Below are 15,189 nucleotides of genomic sequence, written 5' to 3'. Positions count from 1 at the left end.
GCCAGACAAAGATGAGAACTACAGGCCCAAATCATTGGAAATGAAGGCAATGACAGATGTCAGGCAAAACATGTGCCCATAAATGGTTACAAGAAACAGATATGGTTGAGTCAGAAAAAACATGGCCATAAACTAGAAAATGGGGCAGACTAAGGAAAAACATGTCCAAATTTGAAAAATATTTCACTAGTGTACTAGGAAGACCTATGGGAACATATGTGCAAAGAAAATGTATCAAAATTCTTCCCAACATGGATCGTGATCCATGTACCTTTTGCACAATCAAAGAAAAACCCAGTCCATATGTTCTAGTATGCTCAAAAAATCCAAGCCAATTGGGTTCCAAAATCCACTTCAAAATGCCAAAAATCTCTAAGTCTGCAAAGAACTTCCAAATTTTAGCCAAGTGTCAAACCATTGATCCAAATCCCAAAAAATTTGGACCAAGGCATCAGCTCGATAAACCCTACCAGAGGGTATCATCAGATTTCCAAAATGTTTCCCAACATGGATTGCGATCCATGTACCTCAAACCCTAAATCTAGAGAAAATTGCACAGTAGCATCTCCATATACCCAGGAATAACTTCCCGTAGTCGGATTCAAAATTCTTCCCAACATGGATCGTGATCCATGTTCCTTTTTGACAAAATCTATGTGTTACATTATGTCCTTGTGCCTATAGTAATCCTAGATGCACTGGTGAAATTTGGTCAAATTTGGGGTAGTTTTGACAAAGTTAGGCTCATTTTTCATTTTATGGTCAAGTTTGCAACTTTTTGACAGTTCTGATCTTTCAATGCTAAAATTGACCACAAAATGCCTCGAAGGAAAGCACAAAGGGAGTGGAATGTTGCACCTTATGAGATAACTGATATCTCCTCAAATGAGAAAGCTCATATCAAGAACAGGTACTTGAATCAATACCGACTAACATCTTCATCGAAAGGTTTCAAGCCGCAGATGGAGAAATAGTAAAGGCCACTACCTTTCCACGGGAAATGTGGACAATGCACCAAAAGCCAGAAGTGCAAGCAGGGGACACATGCCTACAGTTAGACAGCTTCATACGATTACCTCCTTGGGGAACGGACTTCAAACGAGCTCATGAGCTCAAAGTTCAATTCAATACAATGGGGAAGCCACTCTGACTGACAAAGATGGGGTAGTAGTCAAGGTAAAGATCACAACAGAAATAATCAATGAAGCCCTCCACTTGTAGCAGGTGACACACAATCTATTGCAAAATACAAAGGCAATAGATAATGATAAATCTTTCTTGAAGCAAACACAAGCTAACATACCAGGATTTGGTATACTCAAAAATTGAATTGCCGCTACGCCTTATATCGCAACACTTCAAAGTGCAGAAGCCAACCAGATATACAGAACCATTGTTGCACATGGCGATAGTAATGGCAATGGGCTTGGCAGAGAGAAGAGTGGTCAGCTGCAATTTTGGAAATTACCTCCTCAACAACATTGTCGAAGCAAACCTAAAGGGGAGCCAAAGAAGCAAGGCCTACATGAATGCGGGACCAATGCTGACGCGGATTGCCTATCAGGCACTAGGGATGATTGAAGATCTATCCCCCGTAGAAGCGCAGATAGATCTCATTCACAGGTCTAAAAGAGCAGTAAAACATGTGGCCGGACCTTCCACCAAGCCAAAACCAGAAGCTAAGCAAATGAGACAAAGCGCAACCTTAAGAGATTCTGACAGTGAAAAACAGAGTTGGATGCTCGGAGTTGCCAAGAAGCTGGGTCCCAATAGAGATACACTCATTCGGAGTACCAGTCTTCAAAGGAGGATCACGACAGCCAATACTCTCTTGGATATACACGATTGAGGAAGAAAACTGTGAACGTGGCAGAAGCTATTCCAATTACTCATGCCAGGAGGACAATGAAAGAAGCGTAGGTGTTGAGGGAAAGGCTCCACCAACAGAAGCAACAAGAAAAAATAACCCAAACAACAGAGGTTGATGATGAAAAAGAGGAGGAAGAAGAAGAAAACATTCCATTACAGGCACACAGCTGCTATGGAAAGGATCAAGCAGCAAAAAAGATAGGAAGCTGAGAAAAATGAGAGATTGCCAGCGCCATGCGGCAACAAGTCCATAACAAGATCAAGTGAAAGATGGAGCAAAGGGAGAAAGAAGAAGCAAAGAAACCACGCGTCGATGATCTCGAATCATCTGACAAATCTACTCAAAGTAAAAAGGAGCAAGATAACTCACAAGGGGAGGAACATAAAGGCACTCATGACCAGCAAGGTCAGGAGTTTAATTCTCCCAAGGACACTAGGGTACCTTTGGAGACTCCAATGAAAGAGAAAGAAAAAGTTGAAGACCTGCGAGGGCAAGGAGAGGAGAAGAGGCAGTAGGAACAAAACACAGATCAGGAAATGGAGGCAACACAACCGAAGCCTACCAAAACTTTTGCAACTATAGAAGATCTAAAACTAAAAGAAAAAACAATTGATGAGGTTGAAACATTAGATCAGGGCCAAAAGAGCTAGCAGATGCCAAGATCACCTCGATCACAAGCTGTAATGGAGGAAGGAGTGGAAATCGTCAAGTCATTTGACATTGATGCTCACTTAGAGCAGACCAAGCTCCAATTCCAATTCCAAAGGGCACTTTACAACCTCTGTGGGGGTTGGAGTTGGACGATACTAAAAGAGACACATCTAAGGCAGCAAAAGGTGCCCTACAGCTAAAGAAAAGAATAGAGGCATTAGTGAAAGAACAGCTCCAAGCTCAATCTCAACTGCAAAGGAAACAAGAAAATGCAGGCCGCTATTACAAGGAGGTGCAACAGTTTAGCAAGGCAAACTCCGCACTGCAGGTTGAGTAGCAACGCCTCGAGGAGAAACTAACCAAAGAAAGAGAACAAAATGAGAAGTTGCAAGGCTCATATGATGTGGTTAACAGGACTCAAACTCAGCTCCTTGCCATACAAGAGACCCCCTCCCCCTCAATGGCAACTGCAAGATTTGCCTCCTTGAACCAAGAGATTAAATATTGAAAAGAAGCCTTGGGTCAAGAAAAGTATGACAGACAGACTATGACAGCAGGACATAGGGACCTACAACGAGCCAAAGACAAACAAATTGAAGAATTAAGGAAGTAGTTGGCTGAGACCAGAGGGGACTTATAGACTCTGAGGGCCAATCAGGCAAACCATCAACAAGCCCCAGTAGAATTTGAGCAAGAAGGGGGTTTTGAACATTCCACATTTGAGGCTCATCAAACAGAGGTGTCCACTACCAGCACGGAAAAAGCAACACAGAATCTAAAGATCCAGCCACGACATCCACTTCGGATTTGTCCAAGGACGAAATTCAACGTTGGATCTTAGAAGTAAAGGATCCCTCACACAAAGCCTATCTACAGTGTGAACCGAAAGTGTTGGAATCGGCTGCCTCCTCATGACTACTCCGAATGAGGTGGTAAAGAATCTCGAGCATGAGATGATCGCCCTGCCACTAATGCGGCAGGAGGCTAGATTATGGTGGCAAAAAATGTTACCAGAACTTGAACCAAACAGCCGAGGGGATTACAGGGATGTTCCTACCATGGCAATTGAAATTCAAACCATCATTGAAAATCAACCCCTCTAGCGAAAGAAATGGTTTGAGCAAAGACCAACAGATGAAACTTATTACAGGAATGCTCCCCACCATCTCAGGATCGACCCAACTTACAGTCCCATCAATAGACGATGATCCTGGGACAGCTTTTACTCTTGGCAAAGCAAAAGGCCGGCGGTGCTGAACTACCCGGTTATCACAAAGCCACTCAATAACAACCCACCATCCGAGCAGTATATGGCTCAAACTCTCAAAGGGGTGATTAGCATGATGAAGGAGATCCCAGATCTCACATGCCAGATGCTTGTGAAGATTTCCAAGATGCTCATCACCTGCATTACAACTTTCAATGATATAGAAGCAGCAGAGCATCCCTTGTAAATCTTTGTGGAAGGCACAAGAGGGATTTGCTGGAAATGGACACAGAAATCCCAAGCAGGAACATCATCATGGGATTGTATGCAAGAGTCGTGTTACTACCCTCTCATTACATGCAGACCTTCGAGAAGGCGTTCATGACCGACTTCTTTGAAGTGGACTCCTCCATATTCAGTCCCATGACAAAATATCTCAGCATGTCATATCACATATAAAAGTACTCTCAGCAACAATCCTTTCAGAGAGATGGACACCAAAGTAGAGATTGAGCCAAGAGCGTAGAAGTTCAGACACCTCACTGCAACGCTCGAGAGAAGACAGTAGACTACACTCAGAGATGGATTTCATGAGGACGTGAAATGAATAGGAAGGGGGGAATGTTTGGTGGATACAGGCGGATGGACACCAAATCCTGTAAACACTCACTCAATTTCTTGAAATAAGTTGTGTAATTTAGCTTATGATGATTTGTAATTGTAATGTAATTTGACATACCTTTTCAGCCTCTCTGAGTCTACACCCTTGTAAGTGACCGAATGGTCGTGGGAAAGCTCCTTTAACCTTTAAGTCAAAACCCTTAGTTTTGGACTAAACAAGGATCATTAGCTTGGAGGTTTTTGAAGAATGTTCACTGTGAGAGCTTCTTGTTGCTACAAATATTAATCCTCTTTTCTCCTGAACTGGTAATCAGAATTTATTTTTGAATAGCACATTGTGTTCCTTGTCTCTTGCTCTACAATCTAAGTATAACCATTTTCAATTATGATGTGGTTCACAACGATTTGCTTGTGAGTTAAATGCATCAATTTTAAGGTTAAAATAGTGTTTTTTTTTTATGTTTTGTGTTTCTATGCTTAAGGGGGACCTTTCTGAGTAGTTTTGTTTCAGTTTCCTACACATTTTTCGTGATGGATCGTGATTTATGTACCTTCCCATATGGTGACAGAACTTGGTAGGATTGTGCCCTAGGTGTTGTGATACCTCTCCTTAAGTTTTGTTGATTTCCGAATTCGTTTGGATGCCGAAAAGGCGTGATGACTTACAGCGATGAGATTGGGCACATACTAATTTTCTGACTAGGAAGTGGTTGATTTTCTTTTTTCGTAGTATGAGTAGCCCTTTGAGTTCACTTTGGTGATATCGGCACTCTCATTAAGTCTCCATGCCCCATCCCGAGTCGCTTCCTTGCATATTGACATTATGTTAGTACAAAAGAGCTATGTTGTAGACGTCCGTCGCGACGACCCGCTAACAGATATAAGAGGCAACGTTATCGAGAAAATATGTGTGCTATAATAAATGAAAAGAAATCTATCGTGGAATATATGGCTTAATTATATAGGAGCATGTGATGCTCATCGAAAGTTGGTAGATAACTAGTGTGAATACCTTCAAAGTGTTATGTGGTGTAGTCCACAACCCATTGACATTGCATAGCTAGAGGGTACAGAGAAGCCAAAGTTGAGTCGTATCGTACGGAGATGAGAAAATCAAGAGTTAGCTCAACAACAAAAGGAAGCAGAAAAGAAATCACAGTCCATAGAACAACAAGACCCCACAGACTTACACCCTGCACCTAAACATTTGAAATCCTACACCACGGAGGAGCGTAAGGTTGTGTATACAAAGACTCAAATAAAACCTATCAATGGAAGCAATGGAGTCTATGATGATCAAGCGATAGTTAAGGAAATAGAGTTAGCAAACCCAGGAGAAGAGTCCAAACCTGTTTTCATTTCCCAAGATCTGACAGAGACTGAGGAGTATGAACTTAAAGAACTTCTCAAGGAATTCAAGGATATCTTTGCTTGGACATATCATGATATGAAAGGTGTTCCACACCTTCCATGGTGCAACACATGATTCCCATGAATAGTATGGAAAAACCAGTCTAGCAACGACCCTACCCAATGAACCCTAAGTATCCAAAGATTTGTTCAAGAAGAGATTAAAAAGCTTGTCAAATGCGGATTCATATATCCTATTGAGCACTCAGAATGGGTGTCTCCAATAGTGATTGTGCCGAAAAAGAATAGGAAACTCAAAGTGTGCGTGGATCTCAAGAAGGTCAATGTCGCCACTAGGAGAGACCATTACCCCTTGCCATATTCAAAACATGTGCTTGAAAGAGTTGCAAAAGGAATCTTATAGCTTTTTAGATGGGTACTCTAGATACAATCAAATCACAATTGCACTAGAGGACCAAGCTAAAATGGCTTTTATAACCAAACTCACACTGTTTGCATTTTGTGTTATGGCTTTTGTCTTAACCAATTTTCCTCTACCTTCCAAAGATTAATAAACACTGCTTTTAGAGAACATTTGAGAGAGTTTTGTGAAGCTTTCTTACACTACAACATAACCCAAAGTTATCGACGCCCGTACCTTTCCACGCGTATATCGACGTTCTTTTACCCCATCAATATATGTGTCGAAATGTCCCTCGATATGAGCGTGGAAATACGCATGGCAAGGCATGATTTTCCATGCGTATATCGATGCACTTTTCGACGCTAAAAAATTGAGGGGAAAAAAGGGGAACCCGCGCACAAGGGCCATTTTTGCCTTCAACGTGCACGCTCCCCCCCCCCCCCCCCCCCCCCCCCCCCCCCCCCCCCCAACCCCTCTCTCTCTCTCTCTCTCTCTACATCGTGTGTGTGTGTGTGTGTAGGAAAGAGAGAGAGAGAGAGAGAGAGAGAGAGAGAGAGAGAGAGAGAGAGAGAGAGAGAGAGAGAGAGAGCGGTGTGTGTGTGTGTAGGAAAGAGAGAGAGAGAGAGAGAGAGAGAGAGAGAGAGAGAGAGAGAGAGAAGTGTGTGTGTGTGTGTGTGTGTGTAGGAAAGAGAGAGAGAGAGAGAGAGAGTTTAATCTATTTACAATATACATAACACTTGAGATGAACTACAAAAACCAATGTCTACAGTCAAAGTCCATAATCATGTATTCCTTTCGACTGAATATCTAAAAAATACATGCCAATGTCAAGCCATATTAGGGAAAGAAGGTCCTGATAAATGTTACAGTAGAAACTATACAACATTTCATCCTCTCAAATAGCAGCCAAGGAAAGGACACCCTTACCTGCATCCACAGTAAGAAAACAAACCATTCGTTAGCTTCCAAACAGCATTGCACGTAACTGGGGTGACCTAGTTGTCATCCATGTCACCAAGGTACCAAAAGAGAAAAAAATCATGCTGCTAAGGTTTAGAATTTGAAAACAACTTTTCAGTTCTAGTTCAAGTTGAATTCTTTCCTTCCATTCTTTTAAGTGAAGTTTTTATAGCCCAGAACAATGTTCATGCTATTCCAATTGTTTCTTATGTTAATATGTAGTGAGATTTTAGTGTTATCAATCAGATTTAAATAGTCAATGACAAGGGCTGTCTTTTTCTTCTAGTACTTTTACCATCATAAAGATTTCAGAGAACCTAATTTTAAATAAATTTTAACAATCTTTTGAGCCACAGCCCCATTTCAAATGAAATTCACAGTAATGATAAGAACCTTTTACAAGCAGCCAATCGGTCTAGGCAGCATTTTAATTCACCAGTAATCCAGTCGAAAAAGTCCAGTAACCCTTTCCCATCATATACCACTACCATATACTGCCAGGAGTTGGCAAAAAATTATCGACAAAAAAACAGTCAAGACCAACAAGGGGTATCTTGCCTTTACATACCTCAATCCATGGCAAGGATCTTCACAGAACTTTATACAGTCGTACAAGATCCGAGACCCAAGTCAACCAAAAGTAGAACTTTACTCGTCCTACTGTCTAGGCAGCATTTTTATCCATCAGCAAATCAGTCAAATTAGCCATTCCACTTACCAATATACCATTTACCGAATACTGCCAAGAGTCGGCAAAAAAAACCAGTCAAGACCAGCAATAGAAAGCTTACTTTTCCATCATCGGCAAGGAACCTCACATAGTCATACACTAAAACTTAGTCCCACCACTCAGCATTATTAGATAATGCTAAGACTTAGGGTATGTCAAACCCCTCAAACTGAGAGGGAAGAGCAGTCCAGCAGCCTGAAACTGCTCTCTATTTCACACTTTACTCCTTGACAGATAGAGTGAGCTATGCAATAGTCCGCACCCGAAAAAGTGTTTGCAAAATATCCATAGAAAGAAAGGCAACCCAAACTGCAAATTGGCTAAGACAACATACGATAGCATAAGCTATCCTATATCAAACCATGGCAAGGATCCGATCCTTCCTTTATTTCATCATTCCCAGTAATACACCCGAACTAAACCCACCATGCCATGGATACATGGTCAGTACCACCTTTAAAGCATATTGGATTGCCTGCAAGTTCCATTACGCTATAATGATTACCCGAAATTCAAATTACCATAAGTGTAATCATCTCAACTGTCTCTTGCTCAGCAGCAAATATATAAGCAAGCAATCCAGTCGGTCTAAAAACAACAGTCAAATAGTAGTGCAAAAAACAATCAATTGTCTCTTGCTCGGCAACAAAAATATCCGCAAGCATATACCCTCACTCTATCCAATATGCCACCAACATATAGTGCCAAGAGTCTAAGCATACTCATCCCAAACAGCCTGTCAGTAGTGACTGTACAACAACCCAGTTGGTCTAGAAAAACAACAGTCACAAAGTAGTGCGAAAAAGCCAGGTAGCATGATCAAAGCACAGAGAGATATCCATTCCCATACACGCCAAGGGTTAGGGTAAGTCAATCCGACCATAAACTCAAATATAGAGAAGAACAGATCCATAGCCGGAGACCCTATCCTCTCCAAATCCAAACCTTAAATTGGATACACAGAGGCATGCTACACCCCCGAACAATACCATCCAGATTTTTTAATATAGCCTTTATAGAGAAATACTAACCAGTCAGCTTTAGGTAAGTACTTTAGAAAGCATGCATTACCTCATACCTATCACTCAAAAGAGCATCTGAAATCTATTCTTCTTGTAGTTAGACAAATGGTCAGTCGACAACTTCTAAGGCCAGCATAGAGTAGCTCCGAGTATCCCATACAAAGGATCAGCAAGAAGCCAGTCGATCAATTCAAAGTCACACCATAAAAGAGACACTAAATTTTCCCAGCCTAGTTCTGTACATCCGGTTCTCTATCAATATATAGACAAGCATGCAACCATTTGTAAGTTCAGTCATCATATATAAGCAAGCAATCCAGTCGGTTTACAAACAACAGTCAGATAATACTGCAAAAAACAGACAACTGTCTCTTGCTCGGCAGCAAATAAATCCGCAAGAAAATACCCTCACTCTATCCAATATGCCACCAACATATAGTGCCAAGAGTCTAAGCATACTCATCCTAAACAGCCTGTTAGTAGTGACTATACAGCAACCCAGTCGGTCTAGAAAAACAACAGTCAAAAAGTAGTGCGAAAAAAGCCAGGTAACATGATCAAAGCACAGAGAGATGTCATTTCCATACACGCCAAGGGTTAGGGTAAGTCAATCCGACCATAAACTCAAATATAGAGAAAACCAGATCCAAAGTCGCAGACCTTATCCTCTCCAAATCCAAACCTTAAATTGGATACCAAGAGACATGCTACAACCCCGACCAATACCTTACAGATTTGGAGATATAGCCTTCATAGAGAGAGACTAACTAGTCAACTTTAGGTAAGTACTTTAGAAAGCATGCAATACCTCATACCTATCACTCAGAAGAGCATCAGAAATCTGTTATTCTTGTAGTTAGACAAATGGTCAGTCGACAACCTCTAAGGCCAGCATAGAGTAGCTCCGAGTATCCTATACAAAGGATCGGCAAGAAGCCAGTTGATCATTTCAAATTCACATCCAGTTCTCTATCAATATATAAACAAGCACGCAACCATTTGTAAGTTCAGTCAACATATACCCTTACAACCAGTTCATCAAGCCAATCCTAGGTAAGTATTTCCACATAATCATCGAGCATGTACAACATGGCACCGCCACACAGTACTCTCTGCGGTAATCAACAAATAACTATATGCCATACCCTTCTTATCCTAAAGATTATTTACCAATGCAAAAAATATTCCGCATAAGTACCTCTGTAGAGTCGACCTGTGCTTTCTTGCTAGGAGCCATCACCAAAATTGCTTGCAGAGTACAAAGCACACACCCGTTTGAATGCACACAACAGAATAAAGAAAAAAAACTTAACCGAAGGAAGCTAAGTGAGCCGCAACTCACCTTATAAGGTTATTGGCTGTGGAGCCCGATCCGTAGTAGATGGCTCTGCACCCCTTGAATATCCACCCACCAAGTCAAAGGATATGCGGCGGTGCCACTTGCAACAGCATGATGGCCCAAAAAAATAGTGATACTCTTAGAGCCCCAATAGGCGCCTTAAATTTTTAGTTATTCCCCCCATGGGCTCTATTCCCACGTATAATTACCTTTACCTCTCCCCACAAGAGCCATAGGCCTAGAAAAATGTACCAAGTCCTAAATCCCGACCTCAAGCAGTGCTACACAAGAGATATTTCAAAAAAAGTCTCATTAACCGGGGTACCTATCTGATAGTATTTTCAATCCATACGGAGAGCAATCATACCCTCAGTAAATATGAGACATTATGCCATCTTATGATTGTCAAGGATTTTAAGGTGGAAATTAGTGATAAATTATGGCAGTAGAATATCTATAGCCTGATTTTTTTACAATGGATACCCAAATACAATGTGGGAAAAAAACAAGAGAGATATTTTATCAGGGTTGCGAGAAGCCCAATGATACTTCACGATAGAATTCCCAATTATTCCTATCTGGCTGTAGAGGGAAAGAGAGTTAGAGAAAAAAGGCTCTTCCCTTGGAAGTTTGCAAGATAAATTTCCAAAAGGGAGAGATATCAGTGTTATCAATAGTATCGAGGGAGAGATATCAGTGTTATCAATAGTATCGAGGGGTAAAAGGTACCTCAGATAGTTACCATAGATGAAGAGTCATCTATCCATTAGCAGGATACAGAGAGAGAGAGAGAGAGAGAGAATTAATGTATGCGTAGGAAATTAAAATTAAAGAAAGAAATGAAATGAAATGTTATATTAATGTCTTCAAAAGGCCAAAGTGACCTATGAGACCAGAAAGTTACAATGTGGTGGATCTGATACAAAGTCAGAATAACAAGATGACAAAATGACAAAATAAAATATTTTGGAATCCTAAACTGTTGGGTGTAGACTAAGCAGCTAAAACAGCTAGCTGGGATAGGTAGATCATAGGAGATCCAACATCTGTCTCGCTGGCAGACCTCATCAATCTCCTCCATGGTCAGTAGTCTGACCGGGCGTTGTGCATGTCGAGCCAAAGTGACCTGGATCCTCTGATGCAGCCTCTGTCGATGTTGTGTAGTCTGGCCTCTGTAGTCGTGGGCGTCTGGATCTCCCTAGCTCAGTCGCTCGTTTGATCAGTAGAGACATAGGGAAGTAGAGAGAGAGAGAGAGAGAGAGAGAGAGAGAGATAGGAAAATAGAGAGAGAGAGAGAGAGAGAGAGAGAGAGAGAGAGAGGGAAGTGGAGAGCAAGACAGAGAGAGAGATAGGGAAATAGGGAGAGAGAAAAAGATAGGGAATAGAGAGAGAGAGAGAGAGAGAGAGAGAGAGAGAGAGAGAGTGATATATATATATATAGAGAGAGAGAGAGAGAGAGAGATAGGGAAATAGGGAAATAGAGAGAAAGAGAGATAGCGAGAGCGAGAGAGAGAGAGAGAGAGAGAGAGAGAGAGAGAGAGAGAGAGAGAGAGAGAGAGAGAAGAGAGAGAGAGAGAGAGAAAGGGAGATAGCGAGAGAGAAAGAAGGAGAGATAGGGTACGTAGACAGAGAGAGAGAGAGAGAGAGAGAGAGAGAGAGAAATAAAGAGATAGAGAGTGATATATATATATATATATATATATATATATATATATATAGAGAGAGAGAGAGAGAGAGAGAGAGAGAGAGAGAATTAACTAGAGATAGCTACAGAGGTAGAGAGAGAGAGAGATAGATAGTAGATAGAGAAAGAGAGAGAGAAAGAGTTAGGTTGGCTGACCAATTGTGTGAAAAGGACAGAAACTCTCTCTCTCTCTCTCTCTCTCTCTCTCTCTCTCTCTCTCTCTCTCTAGAAGAAACTATGGAACTAAAAGAGGCAAAGGGATTTTGCCCGCTACATGCATTGCCATGTACACCTGGGAGTGCATGTATGTGTCTACCCATATAGGATTTGACCAATAAAGACGAGATTTTGACCCGGTGGTCCTAATCTCTGTACACCTCTAGACCGAGGTGTATGGAGATTGGGCAAGACTAGAGAATGCAAGGTAGTTTACATTGTGAGGAGTATATATATATAAACAACATTCATAATCATTGTAGATGGCAACGTCATCAACTAACATGGAGGAAAATATTGCATGCTCGTGCACGCTCTGCAAGTATCAAATCTTGCGCAAGCCTAGGATACGTAATGAGCATGTGCACAAGTACGGAGAGTTTTCTAGAGAAACCGTACAGAATCTACGATACGACTCCTACGGAACGGGCATTGATTTTCGCGACATAGCACCTACATCTTAGAGAGAGAGAGAGAGAGAGAGAGAGAGAGAGAGAGAGAGAGAGAGAGAGAGAGAGAGAGAGAGAGAGAGAGAGAAAGGATTATGCGTGAAGGTCCGACCAATATAGAGCCAAGGATGGAAGCAGAAAAGGGCTTAGAGACAGAAGACGATGGCATGGGGGAGATGCTGGATGCCTTCTTCCAGACAAGCGAGGAGAATGCTAACGAAGCAGCACCAGAAGCCGTGCGCCTATCTCCTGAAGACATGTTGAGGAAGTTGGCACGTCAACCAATCTATGAAGGCGCCAAAATATATGTGCTTTGTACTTGTCTGGAGTTTTTGAATCTTAAGTCAGTGTACGGGTGGTCAGATGCAAGCGTCACTGCTTTGTCCAAAGTACCCATAATTAACCTTGTAAATACCTCTAAAACAATTTCTTTTGCAACTCATCTCATAATAAGATTGGTTCTCTATCAATAGAAGATAATAGAACTAAGATTTTAGCTAGCATCATGGGCTAAGATGAAATAGTTCATCATCTTTGAACACAGTTTGTAAGCTCACTTGTTATAACAAACCTGTGTAAGACACTTAAAGATAGATATCCATTGTCATAAAGATTAGACTATGCAAGAACTAGATCAAATCCATCCCACAAAGATACAAGGGTACATTGGGAGTTTTTTGAAACTTGAGGGATATTTTGGGATGTTCCACAAACTAATGAGGTAGTTTGGTAGCTTTCCTTCATCTTCATATATGAAATTATTACTTTTGTTTTGCCAAGTTTTTAAATTCGTACATGACATTTTACAGATTGTATCATTCATATTATTTTTCTTAGCTTGAGTGGTGAGGATATGAATAAAATTCTTAATTCTTTGTTACGCAAATGCATTTTTTACTTCAACAGCATGCGTGCGCATACACGCTTAAAGTGACGAGGAATGATTAACCTTTTCTCATTTGAGTACAAAGACATGGGTTCAAGACTTGTCTAAGAGATGCTCTCTCTCTCTCTCTCTCTCTCTCTCTCTCTCTCTCTCTCTCTCTCTCTCTCTCTCTCTCTCTCTCTCTCTCTCTCTTTGTGGCCACATACTTCAAATCTTACTCCATGCATTACTTGGATTTGGAAACAAAGATTGCCAAGAAGGTCATTTTCAACAACAGGGGCAATCCATCCTTACGAGATGGATCCACCGAATGCTTTTTGGGTCTATTTGTACACTTTTACTAGAGGCTAGTGTGATGACGTTTGTGCTTTCTTTAGAACACAAGGTGGCATAAATAAAGACCTCACCTTACTTATACTTTCTCAGATATCAAAGCTCCTTTTGTTGAAACACAGTTACAAATGCTACTAATTGGTAACTTGGATTTTGAAGAATGTTACCAATGGTAATTTGATACAAATTTCAAATTTATAAACGGTGTGGCACAGATATGTACATACTTTATTGGGTAGGGTGATGATGACTATAAGCTCTGGTGCTCCAAATGGGGACGATATTTTGATGCAGTATTACAAAAAAACCCTGTGCATTTATGGTTTTGTTTTCTACTGTACAAAAATGGGAGGGAGGAATAAACAACCTACAAGAACTCCCTCCATTGCGATTGTATTTTCTATTGGAAAATTTAGGTAGAAGCCTAGAACCCGAGAGTTAAAAAAAGAATAATCAACCAATAAGGATATCCTGCATGATCCAAGGGGCAGGGTTGAATGCAAACACTGAGAAGCGAGAGTTATATGAGAAGTGTCAATGAGGTGAGGGGGAGGGGCATTTACGAGAAAAGATGCAGGCCACAAGCTGCTCTGCTGATGAGGAGAAGCCAAGGAGCAGTCCATGTGGATGTTAAGTTGGGAGGGAGAGTCATAGAGGCTTCAGAGAAGGCCAAAGAGAGCACCATCTATGATCTCAATGAAGAGGGAATCATCCTCATACTCATAGCTCGGCACCTTCGCCTCGTCTATTAGCCCCACTCTCGCCCACGACTTTGTGGAGTACTCAAATTCCCCCGGCTCCTTGAACCTGATCAATTATATCAAAACCATACTTTACAAATTTATGCAGCTTACATCCTTTTTACACTAAACACTTAGGTATCCCCACACGAGAGGGGTTAAGAGTGGAAGAAGTGAGACTTGATTGGACATCTCTTCACACGCTATTCCCACACATCAAGCATTAGCAAGCATTGTTCCTTAGGACCCCTTCACACACCACTTTTCGGAAGCACCAGACCAAGCTATGTATGTAAAACTAGTGCACCACTTCTAGATCACAGTTCATATGTATGTGTATAATTATGATTTTGCATGTGTACCTACTTTTGTCAAAGACACTGTCGGGCCTCAAACCAGTAAGACCTTCCTCATGTGCTATAAATATCTGCACCCATGACATATATATTATGCCTACACAGGCATCAATCACTTGTGATACACTACATGTGACTAGGATAAGAACATCTATAAATGAACAACAAGAATCATCAATGAGTACCACTATCGCAATGTATGTGTATTTTACTCCATTCGTCATGGAGATTACATCTTTGTCAGAATGGACCAACTACATGAATGAAGAAGATCAACATCAACATGAAAATGATGCAGAAAACGTCGACACATGACAAATCTCACGACATCAAGATGAAAGGATAGCACGT

This window comes from Adiantum capillus-veneris, chromosome 18 (assembly GCF_014529385.1).
Source record: "Adiantum capillus-veneris isolate H3 chromosome 18, ASM1452938v2, whole genome shotgun sequence".
Classification (NCBI taxonomy): Eukaryota; Viridiplantae; Streptophyta; class Polypodiopsida; order Polypodiales; family Pteridaceae; genus Adiantum; species Adiantum capillus-veneris.
Note: the sequence above shows the minus strand (reverse complement) of the source record.